The sequence below is a fragment of the Ursus maritimus genome, unplaced genomic scaffold, assembly GCF_017311325.1.
Source record: "Ursus maritimus isolate PB19 unplaced genomic scaffold, ASM1731132v1 scaffold_5, whole genome shotgun sequence".
Classification (NCBI taxonomy): domain Eukaryota; kingdom Metazoa; phylum Chordata; class Mammalia; order Carnivora; family Ursidae; genus Ursus; species Ursus maritimus.
In genome coordinates, this window is record NW_024426663.1 from 83631338 (window position 1) to 83657628 (window position 26291).

Here is a 26291-nt window from a genome sequence, read left to right on the forward strand (position 1 = left end):
AAGCAAGAAAAAACATCCGGTGAAGACAGTCTCTTCAATAAATGGTGCTGGGCAAATGGGACAGCTCCATGCAAAAGAATGAAACTTGACCACTCTCTCACACCATATGCAATTGTACACTCCAAATGGATGAAAGACCTCGATGTGAGAAAGGAATCCATCAAAATCCTAGAGAAGAACATAGGCAGCAACCTCTATGACATCGGCCAAAGCAACCTTTTTCATTACACATCTCCAAAGCAAGAGAAACAAAAGATAAAATGAACTTGTGGGACTTCATCAAGATAAAAAGCTTCTGCACAGCCAAGGAAACAGTCAAAAAAAAACTAAGAGGCAGCCCATGAAATGGGAGAATATATTTGCAAATGATGATACAGATAAAAGACTGGTATCCAAGATCTACAAAGAACTTCTCAAAATCAATACGTGAGAAACAAATGAACAAATCATAAAATGGGCAGAAGATATGAACAGACACTTTTCCAATGATGACCTACAAATGGCTAACAGACCCATGAAAAAATGTTCAAAATCATTAGCTGTCAGGGAAATTCAAATCAAAACCACACTAAGATACCACCTTATGCCAGTTAGAATGGCAAAAATGGACAAGGCAGGAAACAACAAATGTTGGACAGGATGTGGAGAAAAGGGATACCCCCTACATTGTTGGTGGGAATGCAAGTTGGTACAGCCACTCTGGAAAACAGTTTGGAGGTCCCTTAAAAAGTTAAAAATTGAGCTACCCTATGACCCAGCCATTACACTACTGGGTATTTACCCCAAAGATACAGACGTAGTGAAAGAGAAGGGCCATATACACCCCAATGTTCATAGCAGCATTGTCCACAATAGCTAAATCGTGGAAGGAACTGAGATGACCTTCAACAGATGACTGGATTAAGAAGCTGTGGTCCTTATATACAATGGAATATTACTCAGCTATCAAAAAGAAAGATTTCTCAACATTTGCAGCAACATGGATGGCACTGGAGGAGATAATGCTAAGTGAAATAAGTCAAGCAGAGAAAGACAATTATCATATGATTTCTCTCATCTATGGAACATAAGAACTAGGAAGATCAGTAGGGGAAGAAAGGGATAAAGAAAGGGGAGGTAATCAGAAGGGGGAATGAAGCATGAGAGACTATGGACTCTGGGAAACAAACTGAGGGCTTCAGAGGGGAGGGGGTGGGGGAATGGGATAGACTGGTGATGGGTAGTGAGGAGGGCATGTATTGCATATTGCACGGGGTGTTATATGCAACTAATGAGTCATCGAACTTTGCATCAGATACCAGGGATGTACTGTATGGTGACTAACATAATATAATAAAAAAAATTTTAAAAATAAAAATTAAAAAAAGAAAGTATTTTGTGAGTGTTTGAATGAATGAATGAATGAATGAGCAAATGAATATGGGAAATTGCCATTACTGGCTGTTATTCATGAACAGTAGCAAAATCTGTAAGAATCATTACTTTTCTTAAAGAAGATTATAAATGAAACTTCCACGCTGTGGATTGGAGCCTAATGAAGAATGTATCCAAAACAATATAGAATTTTGAGGCTATCACGTTATTTAAGGACAAATAAGAAAGTGGTTTCATACAATTTATTCTAGAAATGAATATTTTGAGCAGATGTTATGACCTTAGCATTTATTCTGAATGTGCAGTATCTGAGAAGACAAATTACATTATGTAGAGGAACAGTTGATAAATTATGCACAGGCAAAAGCACTGTGAGGAACTATTGTATTTTATAGCTTCTTTTGAGGCAGAAGAGAATGCGTGTGCCTTTCTCTATCTCAGTCCCACCCCTCATACAAACCAAAATACTTCTCATTTGTAGAAGTGATATTTGGAAGCTGTGAATTACGAAGATTCTCTCAGTTTAGGGCTCCATAGGAGCCAACATGTGTCCTGACTTTGTTCCATGTTTTCCTCATCTTCAAGGTGTAGCTTAACACAATCCCCTTGAAAGGGGTTTTGTTACTACTCCACTGCCCACCAACCCATTCCAGCTCCATGGCTGTGACTTCAGAATCCCATCAAGTGACCATCAGGCTGGGTTGTCACACAGGTTCAGGTTTCTTGTGTGCTACTTTTATCTGTCCAAACAGAACATTATGCATAAGGGCATGAACCACACCTAACATTCACTACTGTTACGCTCAATGTCTAGCATTGTGATCAGTAATTACTATAATGCTTGCTAGTTTTAATTCCCACACAATTCCACACAAATCTCACATAGTCAAAAGGAAAGAATCTTTCCAAATACTTAAATTGAAAAAGCAAAAAAGATGCATGAAATATAACTTTGAAGAAGGAAACAGTATATGCATATTTGGAAAAAACAAATCCGTATTATAATTATAACCAACATTTTATAGGCATGCAACTTAATTTTAGCAGTAATGATTATATATTGTTTTATTATCTGCTGTTTCCACATGCACCTACATTATAAACTATATCCTATGTGTCTATTCCACATGTTTAAAATTATTTATATCTATAAGTAACTTACAGAGATGGTATAGGAGATGGATCTTATCCATCACAGTTTCCCAATTTATTTACCACACAAAGAAAAAAATAATGTAAGCATGAAAGTGTCTCTTCTAAAAAACAATGGGACAATAGCCACGGAAGGGACTCAAATGATTTTTTGAGAAAACAATTTTGGGGTAGAACAGTGTCATGGCAATTAAAGAGCATGATGACAAGTATCAGCATTTTAACATGTGAAGATAAGTGACAATAAATCAGGATGAAGAAAAGAGAATAAGGCAGAGGTGGTGAAAAAGTCTTGTGAACACTGATCAGCTTACAACACAATTTGGTTTGATAAAGAAAAAATGATAAATCTTGATTAAAATACTTTGATTGCCATTTAACAAAATAAAAATTATGGCAATGAATAAACAATTTTAAATGAATAGATTTTCTCATTCATTATTTTGTGTATCCCCCAAATCAGAAATAGTCATAAAATATATTTGCATATTATTATCTTTTTATAAAATACATTGCAATTATTTGTAGGATAGCATAACCTCATTTCTCAGACTCAGGAATTCATGGGTTCTGCCGGTTGTCTCAACAAATCATTAATATTGATTCCTTTTATCAACATTGTCGTATTAGACAGTCAAAAATATGGTTACCCCACAGATAATACAATAAGTGACACATTTGGTAATTAATTTCTTAAACTCATTTGCCTCAGCCTTTCCTTCTGTTGCCTATGTTCAGCATAGGGAGTAAGATTTCAAGAGGAAAAATGCAGAGTAGGAGACACCAGCCTTTATTACCCACACCCACCCACCCACCCACACACACATCAACTAGCTAAGAAAAATAAACACAGATAAAATAATCAAATAAAAATAGACCTTGGAGGGCTCAAAAGTCCAATTAAAAATCTACTGCAATATAGTTTACCAATATGAAGAATAACCACACAGAAAGGACAACTGGAAGACATCTAGAGATGTCTGGAAAAGGCTAGAAAGATGAAGAAAGTGGGGACAAGTATCAGCCATGCAGCAGTTGCCATTGTCAACCCCAGTGGCTTCCTCTGCAGTAGACCCTAACAGCCTTTGTCCTTGTGGACCTCCCAAAACCCCACAACAGCTACAGACTCTCCATCACTTTCACAGCAGAGGACCATGTTGTGCTTGTCATCAACCCACAGTTGCTTGCTTTGCAGAGGACACTGGCAGATCTCATGTCTGAGGTAACCAGTTGTCATTGCTGGGAGATGCAGGTCTGTTCCATCATCCCAGAAGGAATTGCTCTTGTGGCACCCTGGGAAAAGGGCTGTGAATGTCCATAACCATGAGTATCCCATGAACCCCAAATTCTCAGCTCAACCGTGCATGCTTGAGTGCCAAACTCTAGCTCTATAACCCCTCCTCATCTACCCATCCTCCAGACTTCAACAACACAGTTTCTCCTTATGTGCTCATGTTTCAGGCAGCACTACCAATTCCACTGCAAACTAGTCAGGGCCCCAGACTCTAGGGCTGTTGTCACTCTGTGAGCACCCATGCCCCAATCCCAGCTCTGTGGCTGCTTCACCCATCAGACACTGGTGCAACCACCACTGAGAAAATCTCAAACAAACAACCTATTTATGACTCAAGGAACTAGAGAATGAGCAATTTAAGCCCAAAGTTATCACAAGGAAGGCATAATGAAGATCAGTAAAGAAATTAGTTAAATGGAGATGAGAAAAACAATAGAAAAATGATATTGACAAAACTCTAGCTAGACAAAAAAGAAAAAAATAAGCAAATAGATAAAATCATAATTGAAAGAGGAGTCATTACAACTTTTTGGGAGGATATACAAATGGATCATAAAAGACTGTTATGGATACTTACATGCAAGCAAATTGGCTCACCTACTAGATTAAGATAAACTACTAGAAACATGTAACCTGCCAAGATTAAATCATGAAAAATTGAAAATCTGAGCAGACAGATAACTAGTGAAGGAGACTGAATTAGTAATCAAAAATCTCCCAACAACAAAGTCCAAAAACAGATTGATTCACTCGTGAATTCTACTAAACAAGTCCAGAATAATTAGCATCAATCATTCTCCAACTCTTCCAAAATATTGAAAAGGAAGGAATCCTTCAAAATCATTTTATCATCGCAGCACTGTCTTAACACCAAACCCAAAAGCAGTCTACAAGAAAGGAAATTACAAGTTAATGTGATTGATGAAAATAGATGCAGTACGCACAACAAAATACAAGTAAATGAAATTGCACATCATATCAAATGAATCACACACCACAACCAATTAAAATACATCTCTGGAAAGCAAGAATGTTTTAAAATATGAAAACCAATAAGTATGATTATCCAGCCATGAAGGACATTTTGAGATTTGGACAACCTGGATGAACCGGAAGACATTACATTAGGTAAAACAAGCCAGAGAAAGAGGGGCAAATACAACATGTATTAGTACAATGTAGAATCTACAAATAGAAACAGAAACAAAAAAAAAAGAGAGAGAGAAAGGAAAACTCAGAAAGTGAGAGTAGAATGGTGGTTGTCAGGGGCTGGGAAGTGGGGGAAATGGGGATGTATTGGTCAAAGGGTACACATTTGGTAGTATTCAATGAAAAAATTTTGAAGATCTAATGTACAATGTACCTAATATGGTTAATATTACTATATAGTATAATTGAGGTTTGCTGAAAGAGTAGAACTCAACCATTCTTCCCTAAAAACAAACAAAAATATAAAAAGTTAATTATGTGCAAATAAAATGGTAATTATCTTGACTGTGGTAATTATTTCACAGCATATATGTATGTATATATCAATCACATTGCATCTTTAAAAATATATATTTATTTGTCAATTATATCTCATTAAGCATAGATTAAAACAAAAAATATATATCGTTCTCCTGGAGCTGAGAATCTTCTCTTCAAATATGTGAGGTGTCATGTGTGTGTACATGTGTGCATTTATTGTTTGTGGGACCATTCAAATACTTTATGGTTATTCTTACAAAAAGTTACTCTAGGTATCTTTTCTTGCTTTTCCAGGTTTTACTGAGATATAACTGACATATAACATTGTGTAAGCTTAAGGTGTATAGTATGATTATTTGATATACTTATATATTGCAAAACAGTAAGTTTGGTTAACACTATATTTTACCTCACATAATTAACCTCCTTTCTAAATCTTAGTGTTTAATCAGTAAATGCATTAAGCCTCATAGGAACTAACTTATGTCACTCATCTTAAACCTCACTGCATTATCAGTATTTGCTGTCAGAATAGACGTACTCATTAAAAGTTGGAATCACACTCATGAATCCCCCAGAACTATCACAGAAGTGGAAGGAAGGGCCATGGAAAGTTTCTTATTTCAAACTGAAAGAAGAAGAAATGGAAAACGTGAAGACACTGATAACCAGGAAAGGAACTTAATCTGTATTAAAAATCTCCCAATTGGGTACCTGGATCTTACAGTCAGTTAAGCAGCCAAATCTTGATTTTGGATCAGGTCATGATCTGGGTGTCCTGGGATCTAGCTCCATGCTCAGTGGGAAGTCTGCTTGAGAATTCTCTCTTGCCTTCTCCTTCTGTCCCTCTCCCAGTTCATGCTCTCTTTCTCCCTAAAATAAAAATAAATATATATTTTTTAAATCTCCCAATAAACAAGAGTCCAGAGTCAGATGGTTTCACAGGCAAATTCTACCAAAATTTTAAAAATTATTTTATTTAAATTTAATTAGTTAGCACATAGTGTATTATTAGTTTCTATGTAGAGTTCAGTAATTCATCAGCTGCGTATAACACTCAGTGCTCATCACATCACATGCACTCTTTAATACCCATCACCCCAATCATCCCATCCACCCACCCATCACCCCTCCAGCAATCCTCAGTTTGTTTCATAGGGTTAAGTGTCTCTTATGGTTCCTCTACCAAACTTTAAAAGAAGACTTAACACTTACTCTTCTCAAACTACTCCAAAAAGCAGGAATGAAGCATGAGAGACTATGGACTCTGGGAAACAAACTGAGGGCTTCAGAGGGGAGGGGGGTGGGGGAATGGAATAGGCTGGTGATGGGTAGTAAGGAGGGCATGTATTGCATGGTGCACTGGGTGTTATACGCAACCAATGAGTCATGGAACTTTACATCAAAAACTAGGGATGTACTGTGTGGTGACTAACATAATAAAAAATATTATTATTATTAAAAAAGCAGGAATGGAAAGAAAACTTCCATATTCATTCTATGATTTACTCTGATACCAAAACCAGATAAAGACTCTCATAATAAGGTGAATAACAGACTTACATCCCTGATGAACATGGATGGAAAAATCCACACTAAAATACTAGCAAACTGAATTGAACAGTGCATTGAAAGAATTATTCATCATGATCAAGTGGAATTTATTTCTGGTCTGAAAGGGTGGTTCAATATTCACAAATTAATCAATGTTATACACCACATTATAAAAGGAAGCCTAAAAACCTTATGACCCTCTCAATAGATGTAGAAAAATCATTTGACAAAGTGCAACATTCATTCATGGTAAAAACCCACACTGAAGTAATGTTAGAGGGAACATACTTCAGCATCATAGAGGCCATCTATGAAAAACTGACAGCTAATATTATCCTCAAATGGGAAAAACTGAGAGCTTTTCCTCTATGGCCAGGAAAAAGACAGGGATGTCTACTCTCACCACTCTTATCTGCATAGTATTGGAAGTCCTAGCCTCAGCATTCAGACAACAAAAATAAGTAAATTCATCCAAATCATCAAGGAAGAAGTCAAACTTTCAGTTTGCACATCATATGGTACTCTATATAGAACACCTGTAAGACTCCACCCAGAAAACTCTAGAACAGATACAGGATTTCAATGAAGGCCCAGGATAAGAAATCAATGTACAGAAATCTGTTGTATTTCTCTACACCAGTAATGAAGGAGATATCCTTACTCATTATCTGTTCAACTTTTTCTATTTCTTCAAGCTTAAGTGTTGTTGGCTACATGTTTTTAGAACTTTATTTTTGTATGTTATCCAGTTTATGTATAGATGTTAACACTAATCTATTGGGATCCTTTGTATTGTAATCGTTGCTGCAAATGTAGGAGGAGAAAAGGAGGACATAGAGAGCAACTCCAGCATTTGATGTCTGCAAACACTAATATCTACGGGAAGTAATTACAGCCTCAAAATGTGTAGGGTATCTGTAGGGTGCTATGCTAGTCATTGGTAGTCGCATCAGCAGATGCTATTGGGATATTCTACCTAGGATCCATGACAACTGTCTCAGTGATAACACCTTGGGATGGGGATCTGCTGTCTGCAAGGGTTACTGAGGTCATCAGTGGGCAAGGCCACTAGGGTCCACAGAGCAGGCCACTGGCAACCATAGTCACTCTCACTGTGTGGCTGATACTGGTACACCCAGCTCTTCTTCCTTGTTCCTACTCATCTATAGATGTCTCAGCATTTCCAATCTCTCTGTGGAGTGGGTCATTCCTGCAGTGCCCTAAAAGACTTGAGAATATGATCATTTATCCCCACTTCCTTTCAAGAAGTTCCCTCTTGGCATTGAACAGTAGCAGACTAGGTTATGGGAGGATGCAGGCAAAATGAAATTTCCTCCTATTTTTTCTCTACAGTTTTTCTTAAGTTTTTTATTTATTTATTTTATTGTGTTGATAAAGCTTTTTGAATGGATGCCTGATCTCCCTCAGACCCTTTTTTATTTGTGCATAGCTGCATAATTGTTGAGCTTTATGAGGGAATGGTGGCTAGCATCTCTTATTCTGCTCTTTGTGATGTTATTCCTATAAGGAATGATTTAATTAGTGAATTGTTATTTTTTTCAAGTTTTTATTTAAGTTCCAGTTAGTTAACATACAGTGTAATATAAGTTTTAGGTGTAGAATTTTAGTGGTTAATCACTTACATATAACACCTAGTGTTCACTTGGATAAGTGCACTTCTTAATACCTATTACACCCATCCCCCTGCCCGCCTCCATGCCAACAACCCTCAATTTCTACTCTACAGTTGACTCTGTTTCTGGTTTGCTACTCTTTTTTTCCCCCTCTATGTTCATCTGTTTTGTTTCTTAAATTCCACATATGAGTGAAATCATATAGTTTTCTCTGACTGACTTATTTTCCTTAGCATAATTCTCTGTAGGTCCATCCATGTAATTGCAAATGCAAGATTTCATTTTTTGTGGCTAATATTCCCATATGTATGTGCATATATATATATATATATATATATATATAGTATACCAATGTGTATATATATCAAATCTTCCTTATCCATTTATCAGTCAATGGAAATTTGGGCTCTTTCCATAATTTGTTTAGTGTTATATAAACATTGGGCTGTTCAATTCCTTTGAATCAGCATTTTTGTATCCTTTTGGTAAATACCTAGTGTGAAATTGCTGCGTCATAGGGTAGTTCTAGTTTTAACTTTTTGGGGAACCTCCATACTGTTTTCCAGAGTGGCTACACCAATTTCACTTTCCACCAACAGTGTTAACAGGGTTTCCCAGCCACCACATCATAACCAATGGCTGTTATTTCTTCCATTATTAATTTCAGTCATTCTGACAGGTGTGAGGTGATATTTCATTGTAGTTTTTATTTGTTCTTCCCTGATCATGAGTGATGTTAGCATCGTTTCAGGTGACTATTAGCCATTTGCATGTTTTCTGTGGAAAAATTGCTATTCATATCTTCTGAACATTTTTTTAACTGGATCATTTGTTTTGGGGTATAATGCCACTCTTATAACTTCAAACTTTTTGCTTCTACTCACAATTACACTCAGTACGAATGCATAATGAAGCATCATCATCCAAAGAAAGTGAAACAGAGATAAAAATCTTTTTCCAATTATCTGTCAATGTTTTCTAGTTATGGATTTCTGTTTGTTTAAAATTTTCATTCATCTTAATTACTACCATGTAATCTTAAGGAGTTTATGCTTTTAAATACTTTTCTAACTTATGAATTTGAGGGGAAAATTTTTTTAAACCACCAATTACTTCATTAAGTGTACTGTAGAAATGGTGAGTGATGATGTCATACTTGAATGTTTCTTGAAATTTCCAGTATTGTACGTCTTTATGGCATTGACACTTTGTAAAGATTCTCTTTAAAATTTTGTTGTATAACTACATTTAACTTTTTCCCCTTATCTATGTTCTCCTCTACCACCTTCTCCACTTACTAATCTAATTTCTGTTCATAAATATAAAGACCTTGAACTCTGACCCTTCTAGTTGACTTAAATTCCAAATGTTTTTGTCCTCCTAAAATCATCATATAGACACTTGGTTTTTTGTTAAGCACCTAAAACTACACATTTACAGAATAGTGTTACATTTCTGTTCCCAATATAATATTTTTCTCACATCATTCACCAATCCATTCATTAATCCATTCATACTTTCCTTACTGAGGTGGTCTTACAGGAAATGGGCTCATTATTTTAGATCCAATATTAATAGAACAAACATTGTTCCAGGTCGCACTTAAAGCTTACCTTATTTATTAGGCCCCTGGGTGACTTAGGTCTTTTTTTTTTCATAATAATATTTTTTAAGATTTTTTAATTTTATTTATTTGACAGAGATAGAGACAGCCACTGAGAGAGGGAACACAAGCAGGGAGAGTGGGAGAGGAAGAAGCAGGCTCATAGCGGAAGAGCCTGATGTGGGCCTTGATCCCATGATTCTGGGATCACGCCCTGAGGTGGAGACAGACGCTTAACCGCTGTGCCATCCAGGCGCCCCTCATAATAATATTTTTATTGTATTATGTTATTCATCATACAGTACATCCCTGGTTTTTGGTGTAAAGTTCGATGATTCATTAGTTACGTGTAACACCCAGTGCACCATGCAATACATGCCCTCCTTACTACCCATTTCAGTTCTTAAGCATCTGTCTTTGGCTCAGGTCATAATCCCAGGGTCCTGGGATTAAACCTCACAGGGGCCTCTATGCTCACTGGGAAGCCTGCTTCTTCCTCTTCCACTCTCTCTGCTTGTGCTCCCTCTCTTGCTCTCTCTGTCTCTGTCAAATAAATAAATAAAATCCTCAAAGTTTAGCTTTTGGGAAAACTGATATTACAAATTAATGCAAATATTATCATTTTACAGATGCAATAAAAGTATAATGAATTTGCATAGAGACTACTGTAGCTAAGAATCTGGTTATGCTCATAGAAGAAAGGATATATACAGGTCATGTGAGGCTTTAGACTGGTAAACGTGGTAGAATGCAGTGAGAAAATTCCAGGCAAAGAAAAATTAGATGTACTAACTATACATTGAAAATTTTAAATATATGTAAAGAACTAAACAAATTCCAATATAGATGGCAAGGGGAATGAAACAGAACAAGGACCTAGAAGAAAGATAAGGGGTGCCTGGGTGGTGCAGTCATTAAGCATCTGCCTTCAGCTCAGGGTGTGATCCCGGTGTTATGGGATCAAGCCCCACATCAGACTCCTCTGCTATGAGCCTGCTTCTTCCTCTCCCACTCCCCCTGCTTGTGTTCCCTCTCTTGCTGGCTGTCTCTGTCAACTAAATAAATAAAATCTTAAAAAAAGAAGAAAGATAAAATTATTGCAAAGGGGTATAAAAATTTTATAATCCATCCTAGATAATAAAGTATACAATATTAGCAACTATTTGATAAGGATCATTTATTAAACACTGAATACAAGAACAGATTATCATAGGTTTTTATCTAAATTATTATGTATCTGCATGATTGGAAACCATCAGTCTATTGTTTAGGTAACCTATAAGTATAGTTTCTGTTTCTATATATAACCACTTCTCTTACCTGTATAAAAGATAATTTGTCATAATGGAATATTTTGGGAGAACATCACTCAACATTTCAGCTTTCCTTTCTTTCCCTTATGATGCTCTGCTTTATTCCTTGTGTTGGCTAATTGAATTTTAATAAAAAATAGAAAAACAAAATTCACTTTGTTTCTAGTTTCTATCATTTTTTAAAAGATTTTTTTTTAATTTAAAATCAGTTAGGGACACCTGCTGACTCAGTTGGTTAAGCATCTGCCTTTAGCTCAGGGCATGATCCTGGGATCGAGCCCTGCATCATGGACTCCTTGCTCAGTGGGAAGCCTGCTTCTTCCTCTCCCCCTCCCCCTCTCCTTTCTCCTGCTCTCTCTCTTTCTCACTCACAAATACATGAATAAAATCTTTAAAAATAAAAGTATTATTTTCAGAGGTAGAACTTAGTGATTCATCAGCTGCATATTCAAACATTTAAGTATAGAAATACATTTTCCATACCCTATATTCAAACACACAAATTAACATATGGGTAAAATTTTAAACACGTCTATGTCTTTTTACTCCGACTAAATTATAACCTCTGAAGCAAGCATCATTTCTCAGTGACTCAGAATATGTGTGAGCACGCAACCCTGTGGCATGTCATGGGAGCATTTAGGTCATTTACATTGAGACTGAGTATTGAGAAATATTATTTTAATGATGTCATGTAAAAGTCTTTGTTTCTATAGATTGTGACTTTCTGTTCTGTATCACTCTTGGGGCCTTTTTACTTTTATGGAACCCCCCTTATATCTCCTGTAGGGCTGGTTTCATGGTTACGAAATTGGTCAATGACTGGCGCTTCTGGAAGGTCTTTATCTCTCCATCAATTCTGAATGACAGCCTTGCTGGATAAGGGATCCTTGGCTGCATGTGTTTCTCTGAAAGACCCTTAAAAATGCCCCCCCAACCCTTTCTCTCATTCCAGGTCTGTGTAGACAGGTCTGATGTAATTCTGATACCTTTGCCTTGGTACGTGAGAAATTTCTTTGCCCTGGACTCTTTCAATACTGTATTCTTGGATCTAATATTCATGAATTCCACTATGACGTGAGGTGGCATAGCTTTGTCGTGGTTGAGCTTGGGAGGCGTCCTCTCTGCCTCTTGGACACAAAAGCTTGTTTCCTTTGCTAGACTAGGGAATTTTTCAGCTACAATTTGTTCAAATATCTCTTCTAGACCTCTGTTTTTCTCCACCCCCTCTGGGATGCCGATGATTCTGACATTGGACATTTCATTGAGTCAGTAATCTTCCGAAACCTACATTCTTGAGATTGGATTTTTTTGAGCCAAGTTTCTATTTTAGCTTTCTCTTCTACTAACCCATTCTCCAATTCGCTAATACATTCCTCTGCCTCATTCTCCCTTGACTCAGAGCATCTACTTTTGACTGCATTTGATTCATAGAATTTTTAATTTCTGCCAGATTCGCTCTCATTTCCACCCTTAGAGATTCTATATTCTCATTAACATTTTTGTTAATACTTTTTTCAAGTCTACACGTCATCTTGACCATTGTTACTCTGAATTCCATTTCTGATAATTTGGTTATATTCATATCCATTAGTTATGTGGCATAGGCCACAGACTCTTTGTCTTTTCTTTGCTGGAGATATTTCTCCTTCTCGTCATTCTGATGACGACAGGTTGTGGGGTTGTCCAGAGCCCAAATTATTGACCAGGACCCATGCAGTGTGCACTTGTTTTACAGGGACCTTAAGGATGTGGGCTTCTTGATTTTTTAGCCTGCCTTCTGGGGGAGGGGTCAGCTGCACCGATAATCAGGCATCTCTGTTTGGGTAGAGTCTCCATGTCCCCCATGCGAGAGGGAATGGGGATAGGCATATTGTGAGCCAGTATTTCCAGGCTTTTGTTCTCTGGCGGCTTTCCCTGGCGGTTTGCTGTGCCTCTTCTGAGAGTCAGAGGAGCAGTAGCCAAATCTCAGCCTTTGTCTCAGAACAGAGGGATCACAGGCCATTCTCCACTGATGTTCTGTCCACTTTAACTCTTTTTCTGTTGGTGCTGCTCAACCCTGCAGTGTCTCTGCATGTGCGCCCCACAGCCAGTGTCCCTGCCCTCACTTCCAGGACCGGAGTCTCTGTCTTTTGTGTTTCTAACACCGCCAGCCACCAGCAGCCAGCCGCAGGCTGCCCCTGTGCACTCCGAGGTCTGTCTCAGTGTGGCTCATGGGCGCTCTGGAGCTCCGGCCCTCAGACTGGTCGCAGGCATTCCCCATCTCACGGTATCAGCTGCTCTCTCACAGGTACTGGTCCGCAAGTGCGCTGGCTCCCCCGTGCAGGTGGCTACTGCTTCCCTGTGCCCGAACGCGGGGGCTCCCTACCCTTCCGTTTATCTTCTGCTATCTGAGCGTGGCTTCACGGCTCCCTGCTTTGTACCTCAATACTCATCACTAGAGATGTTCATTTGTACTGATCGAGATGTAACTTCCAGTGTCTCAGGCTGATTCCCTGGATGTTCAGGATGGTCTGGTGCCTATCCAGCTCGACTCAGGGGACCAGCTGGAAAAGAGGTCTACTACTCCTCCAATATCTTAACTCCTGTTACTTTTTATTTAATACAAAAATTTTATTATGTTATGTTAGTCACCATACAGTACATCCCAAGATTTTTATGTAAAGTTCCGTGATTCAATATGTGCGTATAACACCCAGTGAACCATGCAATACGTGCCCTCCTTGACACCCATCACTGGCCCATCCCGATCCCCCACCCCCCTCCCCTCTAAAGCCCTCAGTTTGTTTCCCAGAGTCCACAGTCTTATAGGTTCATTCCCCCTTCTCTTTACCCCCCTCCTTGTTCCCTTTCTTCCCCTACCAAACTTACTACTTCTTATGTTCCATAAATGAGTGAAACCATATGATAATTATCTTTCTCTGCTTGACTTATTCGCTTAGCATTATCTCCTCTAGTCCTGACCATGTTGCAGCAAACATTGAGAAATCATTCTTTTTGATGGCTGAATAATATTCCATTGTATACATGGACCACATCTTCTTAATCCGGTCATCTGTTTAAGGGCATCTTGGCTCCGGGGCACCTGGGTGGCACAGCCGTTAAACGTCTGCCTTCGGCTCAGGGCGTGATCCCGGAGTTACGGGATCGAGCCCCACATCAGGCTCCTCCGCTATGAGCCTGCTTCTTCCTCTCCCACTCCCCCTGCTTGTGTTCCCTCTCTCGCTGACTGTCTCTATCTCTGTCGAATAAGTAAATAAAATCTTTAAAAAAAAAAAGGGCATCTTGGCTCCTTCCACAATTTGGCTATTGTGGACAATGCTGCTATGAACATTGGGGTGCTTATGGCCCTTCTCTTCATTACGTCTGTATCTATGGGGTAAATACCCAGTAGTGCAATTGCTGGAACATAGGGTAGCTCAATTTTTAACTTGGTAAGGGACTTCCACACTGTTTTCCAGAGTGGCTGTACCAACTTGCATTCCCACCAACAATGTAGGAGGGATCCCTTTTCTCCACATCCTATCCAACATTTGCTGTTTCCTCCCTTGTCAATTTTTGCCATTATAAGTGGCATAAGGAGGTATCCTAGTGTGGTTTTGATTTGAATTTCCCTGATGGCTAATAATTTTGAACATTTTTTTCATGTGTTTGTTAGCCATTTGTATGTCTTCATTGGAAAAGTGTCTGTTCATATCTTCTGTCCATCTTTTTATTTGATTATTTGTTTCCCATACGTTGAGTTTGAGAAGTTCTTTGTAGACCTTGGATACTGATCGTTTAATATAGTGTCATTTACAAATGTCTTCTCCCATTCCGTGGGCTGCCTCTTTGGGTTTTTTGACTATTTCCTTGGCTGTGCAGAAGCTTTTTATCTTTTTATTTTTAAAGATTTATTTATTTATTTATTTATTTATTTATTTATTTATTTACTTGATGGAGAGAGAGACAGCCAGCAAGAGAGAAAACACAAGCAAGGGGAGTGGGAGAAGAAGAAGTAGGATCGTAGCAGAGGAGCCTAATGTGGGGCTCAATCGCAGAATGCCCAGATCACGCCCTGAGCCAAAGGCAGACGCTTAACGACTGAGCCACCCAGGAGCCCCAGAAGCTTTTTATCTTGATGAAGTACCACAAGTTCATTTTTTCTTTTGTTTCTCTTGCCTTTGGATATGTGTCATGCAAAAAGTAGCTGTAGCTGATGCCATAGAGGTTGCTGCCTATGCTCTCCTCTAGGATTTTGATGGATTCCTGTCTTACATCAAAGTCTTTCATCCATTTGGAGTTTATCTTTGTGTATGGTGTGAGAGAGTGGTCAAGTTTCATTCTTTTGCATGTAGCTGTCCATTTTTCCCAGCACCATTTATTGAAGAGACTGTCTTTTTTCCACCAGATGTTTTTTCCTGCTTTGTCACTATTTGTTCCAGTACTTTGAAAAATGTCATTAGTATTTTGATCGGGATAACATTGAAAGTGTAGATTGCTCTGGGTAGCATGGACATTTTCACTATGTTAATTCTTCTGACTCATGAGCTTGGAATATTTTTCCATCTTTTTGTGTTTTCTTCAATGTGTTTCAAGAGTGATTTATAGTTTCTAGAATATAGGTCCTTTACGTCTCTGGTTAAGTTAATTCCAAGGTAACGTATGATTTTTGGTGCTATTGTAAATGGATGGATTCCCTAATTTCTCTTTCTTCAGTCTCATTATTCATGTATAGAAATGCACTGATTTCTGAGCATTGATTTTGTATTCCACCACATTACTGAATTGTTCTATAACTTCTAAGAGTTTGGGAGTGGATTCTTTTGGGTTTTCCACATAGAGTATCATGTCATCTGCAAAGAGAGACAGTTTGACTTCTTCTTTGCCAATTTGGATACCTTTTATCCCTTTTTGATGTCTGATTGCTGTTGCAAGGACTTCTAATACTATGTTGAATAATAGTGGTGAGAGTGGGCATCCTTATTGTGTTGCTGATCTTAAGGGAAAGGCTTCCAGCTTTTCCCCTTTGAGAATGATATTTGCTGTAGGCTTTTCATAGATGGTTTCTATGAGACTGAGGCATGTACCCTCTATCCCTACACTCTGAAAGGTTTTAATCAGGAAAGGATGCTGTATTTTGTCAAATGCTTTTTCTGCATCTAAATAGAGGATCATATGATTTTTGGCTTTTTCTCAATGATAAAATCTATCACACTGATAGAATTCCAAATTTTGAACCACCCTTGCATCCCATGGATGAATCCCACTTGGTCATGATGGATAATTCTTTTAATGCACTGTTGGATTCTATTAGCCAGGATCTTGTTGAGAATTTTGGCGTCCATATTCATTAGGGAAATTGGTCTGTTATTCTCCTTTTTGATGGGGTCTTTGCCTGGTTTGGTGTTCAAGGTAAATCTGGTCTCATAGAACGAGTTTGGTAGTTCTCCTTCTGTTTCTATGTTTTGAAACAGCTTCAGGAGAATAGATATTATTTCTTCTTTGAATGTTTTGTACATTTCCCCAGGGAATCCATCAGTCCCTGAACTCATTTTTTGGAAGGTTTTGATCACTTCTTCAATCTCTTCATGATTAATCAGTCTCAGTCTATTTAGATAATCAATTTTTTCCTGTTTCACTCTTGGAAGTTTATAGTTTTCCAGAAAGGCATCCATTTCATCTCAGTTCTTTAATTTATTGGCACATAGTTGTTGATAATCGTTTCTGTTTGTTTCTATTTCCATGGTATTGGTCGTGAATTCTCTCCTTTTATTCATAATTTTATTAATTTGGGTCCTTTCTCTATATTTTTGAATAAGTCTGGCCAGTGGTGTATTGATCTAGTTTTTTATTTCAAAGAACCAGCTTCTTGTTCTGTTGATCTGCTCTACTGTGCTTCTGGTTTCTAATTCATTGATCTCTGCTCTAATCTTGATTAACTGCCATCTTGTGAGTGGGTTAGGCCTGTTCTTCTGTTCCATCTCCAGCCTCTTAAGGTGAGAATATAAAGACTGCATTTTATTTTATTTTATTTTATTTTATTTTATTTATTTTATTTTATTATTTTATAAGATTTTTTTATGTTATGTTAGTCAACGTAGAGTTTATCCTTAGTTTTTGATGTTATGTTCCATGATTAATTTTTTGTGTATAACACCCAGTGAACCTGCATTTTAGATTGTTCTATTCCTTTGAGTGAGGCTTGGATGACTATGTATTTTCCCCGTAGGACTGCCTTTGTATCGTCCCATTGGTTTCAGACCGATGTGTTTTCGTTCTCTTTGGTTTCCATGAATTGCTTAAGCTCCTCTTTAATTCCCTCGTTTACACAATCATTCTTAAGCAAGATGGTTTTTAGTTTCCATGTGTTTGAGTTTCTTCCAAATTTTTCCTTGTGATTGAGTTCTGGTTTCAAACCATTGTGGTCTGAGAATATGCAGGGATTAATCTTAGTCTTTTGGTATCAGTTGGGACCTGTTTTGTGACCCAGTATATGGTCTATTCTGAGGAAAGTTCCATGTGCATTCAAAAAGAATGAGAGTTCTGTTGTTCTAGGGTGTAGTGTTCTGTATATATCTATGAGGTCCACCTGGCCCAGTATGTCATGGAAAGCTCCTATTTTTTGACTTTCTGCTTAGATGATCTGTCTAATCCAGAGAGCAGAGTGTTGAGGTCCCCTACTATTAATGTATTGTTATCTATGTGTCTCTTTATTCTGGTTAAGAGTTGGCTTGTGTATCTAGCTGCTTCCCTGTTAGGGGCATAGATATTTATAATTGTTAGATCCTCTTGTTTGATACACCCTTTAAGAATAATATAGTGTCCTTCTCTATGCCATACTAGACGAGTTGGACCTCATAGATATATATAGAACACTACACCCCAGAACCAAAGAATATTTATTCTATTTTAATGCCCATAGAACATTATCAAGAATAGAGCATGTTCTGGGTCACAAAACAGGTCTCAACCAGTACCAAAAGACTGAAATTATTCCCTTCATATTCTCAGACCACAATGCTTTGAAATTGGAACTCAACCACAAGGAAAATTTGGAAGAAACTCAAACACTTGGAGACTAAGAACCACCCTGCTCAAGAATGATTCAATAAACCAGGAAATCAAAAATCAATTTAAACAATTTATGGAGACCAATGAGAATGAAAACACAATGGTCCAAAACCTTTGGGACCCTGCAAAGGAAGTCCTAAGGGGGAAATACATAGCCATCCAAGCCTCACTCAAAAGAATAGAAAAATCTAAAATGCAGTTTTTATATTCTCACCTCAAGAAGCTGGAACAGCAACAGAGGGACAGGCCTAATCCACGCATGAGAAAGCAGTTGATCAAGATTAGAGCAGAGATCAATGAATTAGAAACCAGGAGCACAGTAGAGCAAATCAACAGAACTAGAAGCTGGTTCTTTGAAAGAATAAATAAAATAGACAAACCACTGGCAAAACTTTCCAAAAGAATAGAGAAAGGACCCAAATTAATAAAATTATGAATGAAAAGGGAGAGGTCACAACCAACACCAATGAAATTAGAAGGATTATTAGAAACTTTAATCAACAGCTTTAAGCCAATAAACTAAGCAATCTGCAAGAGATGGAGGCCTTCCTGGAAACCTATAAACTACCAAGACTGAAACAGTAAGAAATTGATTTTTTAAACAGACCAATTAATTATGAAGAGATTGAAACAGTGATTAAAAACCTTCCAAAAAACATAATGCCAGGGCCTGATGATTTTCCTGGGGAATTCTACCAAACATTCAAAGAAGAAATAATACCTATTCTCCTAAAGCTATTTCAAAAAATAGAAATAGAGGGAAAGCTACCAAACTCATTCTATGAGGCCAATATCACCTGGATCCTCAAACCAGGCAAAGACCCCATCAAAAAGGAGAATTACAGACTGATTTCCCTAATGAATATGGACGCCAAAATTCTCAACAAGATCCTTGCTAACAGAATTCAACAGTACATTAAAAGGATTATGCATCATTGTGCTTTTGATTTGCATTTCCCTGATGACTAGTAATGCCGACTTTTTTATCTGTGTTGATCATTTTGCTGTATCCTTAGAAAAATATCCATTTAGCTTTGTTTTTCCCATTAAAAATTGAATTATTTATTTGAAAGAGAGTGAGAGAAAGCCTAAGCAGGGGCAAGGGTGGATGGACCAAGAGGGGGACAGACAAGCAGATTCTGTGCTTGTTGCAGAGCCTGTTGTGGGGCTCCATCTCAGGACACTAAGATCAAAACCTGAGCCAAAACCGAGTCAGATGTGTAACCAACATAACCACCCAGGCATCTCCAGAATCCCTTTTGTGTTCTGTATCTATGTTGTCATTATTTTCTACTTTATTTTTAAAATTATATTCCATTAAACAACATATACTACATCATTAGTTTTTCATGTAGTGTTCAATGAATCATTAGTTGCATATAACACCCAGTGATCATCACAACATCTGCCCTCCTTAATACCCATCGCGCGGTTACCACATCCCTTCTCTCCCCTTCCCTCTGTAACCCTCAGTTTGGTTCCCAGAGTCCAGTCTTTCATGGTTCATCTCCCTTTCTGATTTCTTCCCATTCAGTTTTCTTTCCCTTCCCCCATAGTCCTCTGCACCACCCCTTGTGTTCCACATATGAGTGAAACCATATGATGATAATAGCTTTTCTCCACTTGACTTATTTCACTTAGCATGATACCCTCCAGTCCATCCATGTCAATGCAAAGATAGGTATTCATTCTTTCTAATGGCTGAATAATATTCCATTGAATATATGAGCCACCTTTTTATCCACTCATCTATTGAAGGACATGTCGGCTCCTTCCACAATTTGGCTATTGTGGATGGACATTGCTGCTATTTAGTTCTATTCATTTTTAAATATGTTTGTTAAATTAAAAAAAAGATAAACGAATAAACAAGCAAAGCAAAAGCAGAATCAGACCTGTAAGCACAGAGAAAAGAAACTGATGATTACCAGAGGGGAGGGGTGGAGGGATAAGAAAGAATGGGGAAAGGGGAGAAGGAAGTACAGGCTTCCATTTATGGAATGAATAAGTTACAGACACAAAAGGTACAACATAAGGAATAGAGTCAATGGTATTGTAATAGCGTTTTACGGTAACATATGGTAAGTACACTTGTGAGCATAGCATAGCATAGCATAGCATAGCATAGCATACAGAGTTGTCAAATCACTATGTTGTATACCTGAAACTAATGTAACATTGTGTGACAACCATACTCAAATTAAATTTAAAAGGTAAAAATTTAATTCCAGGGGTCTTAAACTTTGAAAGACGATACTACCATAGTTATTTAAATAAGCAATAATGGGATAGAAAACCAGAATAGTGTACATATTATTGGAAGATAAAGCCTTTAATGCTAATAACCAACATATAATAAAAATAAAATCAATAGGGATGTCTGGGTGGGTCAGTCAGTTAAGTGTCTTCCTTTGGCTCAGGTCCTGATCCTGGGGTCCTGGGATCAAGTCCTGCATTAAGCTCCTTGCTCAGTGGGGAGCCTGCTTCTCCTTCTGCCTGCTGTTCCTCTGCTTCTGCTCTCTGTCTCCCTCTCTTTCTCTCTCTGATAAATAAATAAATAAATAAGTCTTCAAAAATAAAAATAAATAAAATAAATAATAAATGGAAAAATTGTTTTTGTTGTTGTTTTTAAGTTGACTGAATTCCTTATATGTTTTGGATATTAACCCTTAATTTAATAGATGCCTTGCAAAAAAATTCCCCATTGTCTAGGTTGTTCATTTGGGAATTTTTTCCATTGTGTGCAGAAGCTTCTGAGTTTGATGCAGTCCTCCTTTCTGAATTTTTCTTTTGTGTATACTTTTGACATCATGTCAAAAAACTCATTGCCAACACCAATGTCAAGGACCATCTTCCTTGCATTTTCTTCTAGCTTTATGGCTATGGGGTTCTATGTTTCAGTCTTTGATCAACTTTCGGTTAATTGTTGTGAATGGTGTGAATTAAGGGTTCAATTTCTTGGTTTTGCATGTGATTTTCCCAGTTTCCCCAGCACCACTTATTACAGAGACTATCCTTCCCAATTGGATATTCATACTTTCATGCCCCCCCCACACACATATTATTATCTGTATATCCTGGGACATAATTCTTTGATGTCTCTTCTGTTCTATTGGTCAATGTGTCTATTTTTGTGTCAGTACCATGCTGTCTCTATTACTATGGATTTGTAGCACACTTTGAAATCAGGAAGTATGATATTCTGGTTTTGTTCTTTTTTTCTCAGGGTTTCTTTGATTACTTGGAGTATTTTGTGGTTCCACATAAGTTTTATAATTGTTTCTTCTATTTCTGTGAAGAACATCACTGGTTATTTTGATGGAGATTGTGCTGAATTCTTATATGGGTTTGTGTATTATGGCCATTTTAACAATAATTATCCTGATTGTGAACATGGGATATTGTTCCATTTGCTTGTGTCTTCTTCAATTCTTTTAGCAAAGTACTGCAGTTTTCATTATGTATATAACTCACTTCCCTTGTTAAATTTATTCCTAAGCTAATTATTGTTTTTGAGGCTATCATGAATGGGATAGATTTTTTTTTGAGATGCTTCATCATTAGTGGAAATGAATGCAATTGATATTTATGGTAATATTGTATCTAAGCAATCAACTGAAATCTTTAAAGAAGTCCATTTTTTGGTTAATCTTCGATTTTTATCTATATTAGATAATATCATCAGAAAATAGCAACAATTTTACTTTTCCCTCTCTAATTTGAATACTTTTATTTCTTGCAAAATTGTTCTAGTTAGGACGCTCAGTAGTAAATTGAATAGGAGCACCATAAGTGGGCATCCTTGTCCTGTTCCTAGTCTTACAAGAAATGTTTTTGATTTTTACCCATTGTGTATAATGTTTGGTGTGATCTCTTGTATATGGTCTGTTTTTATGTTGAGCTGTTTCTGCTATACCCATCTGCTATGGGATTTTACACAAAAGAATTATGTACTGTGTGAAATACTTTTTCTGGATCTTCTGAGATGTACATGTGATTTTTATCTTTCATCATATTGATGCAATGTATTACATTTATTGAATGTTATATGTTGCATCATCCTTATATCCTAGGGATAAATGGCACTTGGTCATCGAGTATAATACTTTAATGTGTTCTTGATTTTGGTTTACTAGTGTTGTGTTTAGAATTTTTGCATCTGTATTCTTCAGTTATGTTGGTTTACAGTTTTCTTTTTCTTGTGATATCTTTATCTGATTTTGATATCAAAGTAATGTTGGCTTCCTATAATGAGTCCTTCTTGGTATTTTGGAAGATTTTGAGGAGGAATGGTGCTAATTCTACTTTAAATGTTTGATGGAATTATCCCATGAACTCATCTGCCCATGGAATTTCCTGAGTTGATTACTGATTAAATCTCTAGCTCTTTCCATGGTGCACCACTGAAGATCCTGGTGTGGCCATTGGTCGCCAGCCTGCCTGGTGTTACCAGTAGTGTAAGAACAAGCCATATCCTAAGTCCTGCTTCTGCAGAGTCATCATCGATGCCAAGATCTGCATCTTTGACCTGGGGTGGAAGAAGACAGAAGTGGATGTGTTCCCACTATGCGGTCACAAGGTGTCAGATGAATATGAGCAATTCTCCTCTGAAGTCCCCAGAAGCTGTCGTATTTGTGCCACCAAGTACATGGTGAAAAGCTATGGCAAAGATGTCTTCACATCCAATGCAGCTCCACCCCTTCCATGTCATCTGTATCAACAAGACATTGTCCCTTGCTGGGACTGACAGGCTACAGACAAATATGCAGGTTGCCTTTAGAAAGCTCCAGGTCACAGTGACCAGTGTCCATATTAACCATGTCATGATGTCCTTCTGTAGGAAGCTGCAGAACAAGGTGCATGTGATTGAGCCCTACACAGGGGCATATTCAAATTCCCTGGCTGCTGGAAGATCCACATTTCCAAGGAGTGGGGCTTTACCAAGTTTAATGCAGACAAACGTGAAAACATGGTTGCTGAAAAGGAGCTCATCCCACATGGCTGTGAAGTCAAATACATCCCAGTATTTGTGGCCCCCTAGACAAATGGTGAGCTTTGCACTCGTAACAAACTAGGCACTGCCTTGTACTTATTCATGTGCACCAATAACTCCTACTTCCTGTCAAAAAAAAAAAACTTTACTCTTTATTAGTCCAGATTTTTTTTTAATTTCTTTCTGATTCAGTTTTGGTAGGTTTTTATATTTCTAGAAATGTATCTATTTATTCCAGGTTATGTACTTTCCTGGCAATGAATTTTTCACGACAATCTGTTATGATTATATCTATTTCTAAAAGGTCAGTTATAATGTCTCCTCTTTCATTTCCAATTTTATTTGAGTTCGCTCATTTTTTCTTAGTCTACCTCAACTTTTTAAAGAACCAGCTCTCACTCTCATTGATGCTTTCTATTGTTTCAATGGTCTCTATTTCACTTATTTCTGCTCTGACATTTATTATTTCCTTCCTTCTGTTAACTTTGGGCTTAATTTGTTCTTGCCTTTAAAATTACTTTAGATGTAAAGGTAGTTTTTTTTTTTAATTTGAGAGCTAATTTTTTAAATATATGCATTAATTGCAATAAACCTTCCTCTCAAAACTGACCATTTTATCATTATGTAATGATCCTTGTCTTTTGTTGCTGTTTTTTACTTGAAGTTTATTTTGTACAGCTATCCCTGCTATACTCTTCTTTTGCACTCTTCATTTATTTTCTACTCTGTTTGCTTGAAATGTCATCTTCCATCTTTTTACTTTGAGCCTATGTTTGTCTTTGTAGCTGAGATGGGCAGCATACAGATGGATCTCTTTATTTATTTATTTTTTTTTTTACTCAGGCATTCTGTGCTTTATGGTTAGAGAGTTTAATACATTTACAATTTGCACAACCATTAATATGTACTACAACTATTACTACTACTATTTTCTCTTTTGTCTTCTATTCATTTTTTTGGTTCCTTTTTTTTTCTTTTTCTCACTCTAAGTTTGTAAGCTGATGGTTTTCCATGGCAATTTGGTCAGTTTCACCTATTTTTTTTTTTTTAATTTTGCATCCAGTCTAGATATTTGCTCTGTGGTTACCATAAGGTTTACAAATCATTTTTTTATAGATAAATAGTTTTATTTTTTTCTGCTGATAGCAATTTATCTTTACTTGCCTATAGAGGTCTCATCCTGTTTTATTCCCCTTTTATATTTTAATGTCACAAGTTATCTTTTATTTTGTTTTTTAATTTGAGTAGAGTTAGCACACAATGTTACATTAATTTCATAGTGATTCAGCATCTCTGTGTGTTATGCTATGCTAACCACAAGTGTAGCTATCATTTATCACCACACAATGCTATTATTGACTATGACAGTATATTATTAACTACATTCCTTATGCTGTGCCTTTCATTCCCATGATTTATTTATTCCATAACAGGAAACCTGTATCTCTCAATCCTCTTCACCCATTTTTCCCATTCCCCACATCCCTTCCCTCTGAGATTCCTTTTAAATTACTGTTTATTTTTACCTCTGACTCTCTTTAAAATTCTTTGTCATTATGGGGTGTCAGGGTGGCTCAGTCTTTAAGCGTCAGCCTTTGGCTCAGGGCGTGATCCCATAGTCCTGGGATCAAGCTCCACATCTGGCTCCCTGCTCTGCTTGGTGCCTGCTTCTTCCTCTCCTCCCCCTGCTTGTGTTCCCTGCTTGTGTTCCCTCTCTCGCTGGCTGTCTCTCACTGTGTCAAATAAAAAAATAAAATCTTTAAAATAAAATAAAATAATAAAATAAAATAAAATAATTCTTTGTCATTAGCTTTTGACAGTTGTAATATGTTTCATCTTAGATTCAGGTTTTTTTTTTTTTCTTTGAGGTAATGGGTATTTTATTAGCTCCTTGGACTGCACGTTCAGTTCATCCCACACATTGAGAAGTTCTCAACTATTGTTTCTGTAAACAAACCCTCTGCCCTCTTCTCCCTTTCTTCTTTTCCTGGAATTTCCATGATTTTTGTGTTCACTTTTTCTAAAGGAGTCTGATAGCTCTTGTCAAATTGCTTCAATTACAAAGAATCTTAGTTTTGTCTCCTTTTTCACCTGAATCCCTTCTACATTTGTATCTTCTAGCTCACTAATTCTCTCTTCCATCTGCTCTGCCCTATTTCCAATGCTTCCTATTGCATTTTTCATTTTATTTATTGAGATCTTCAGCTCCAGAGTTTCAATCTCTTTGGTAAAGTATTCCTTCCATTTATTAATTTTATTCCTGAGGTCATCATAACCTCATAGTGTCTTCCTGAGCTTTCATGTACCTGCTGGAACTTTTTCATAATAGCCATTTCAAATTTATGATTTAGCTTGCAATACTCTATAACTTTCAGTTCATTTGCTGGAAAACTCATTTTTTGTGTGTGATATATTACCATGTATTTTTGTGGTCTTTGGTAAAAAGTTAATCTGTTTTTGCATTTAAAAAAACAAATGGCCTTATTATTTAGACAAGGCTTTGTTTATTTGATATTAACAGGTCACAGGTAAGTAATTATGAGCCTTCCACAAGTTGGCACACAATTTTTATTTCTCCTTCCAGAAATGACTTACTACTGAAGTTGGGAGGAAAAGCAGTATTATTATCATTATTATTATTGTTGTTATTGTTATTATCATTTTATTATTATTATTATTTAAAGCTGGTAGGGAAAGAAAAAGAAAGAGAGAGAGAGAGAGACAAACAAAATAACAGGGTTTTTTGTACATCTGAAACTAGTGTAACACTGTGTGTTAATTTTTCTTATTTTTTTAAATTAAGTTAAAAAATCTGAAGAAAAGTAAAGGGGACCTTGTGGCACAGTGTGGG

At 37.1% G+C, this 26291-nt stretch overlaps 1 pseudogene; it reads left to right on the top strand.

Annotated features, from left to right (window-relative positions):
• Nucleotides 1-20405: 20405 nt before the first annotated feature.
• Nucleotides 20406-23939, top strand: LOC103680367 (annotated as a pseudogene).
• Nucleotides 23940-26291: the final 2352 nt, after the last annotated feature.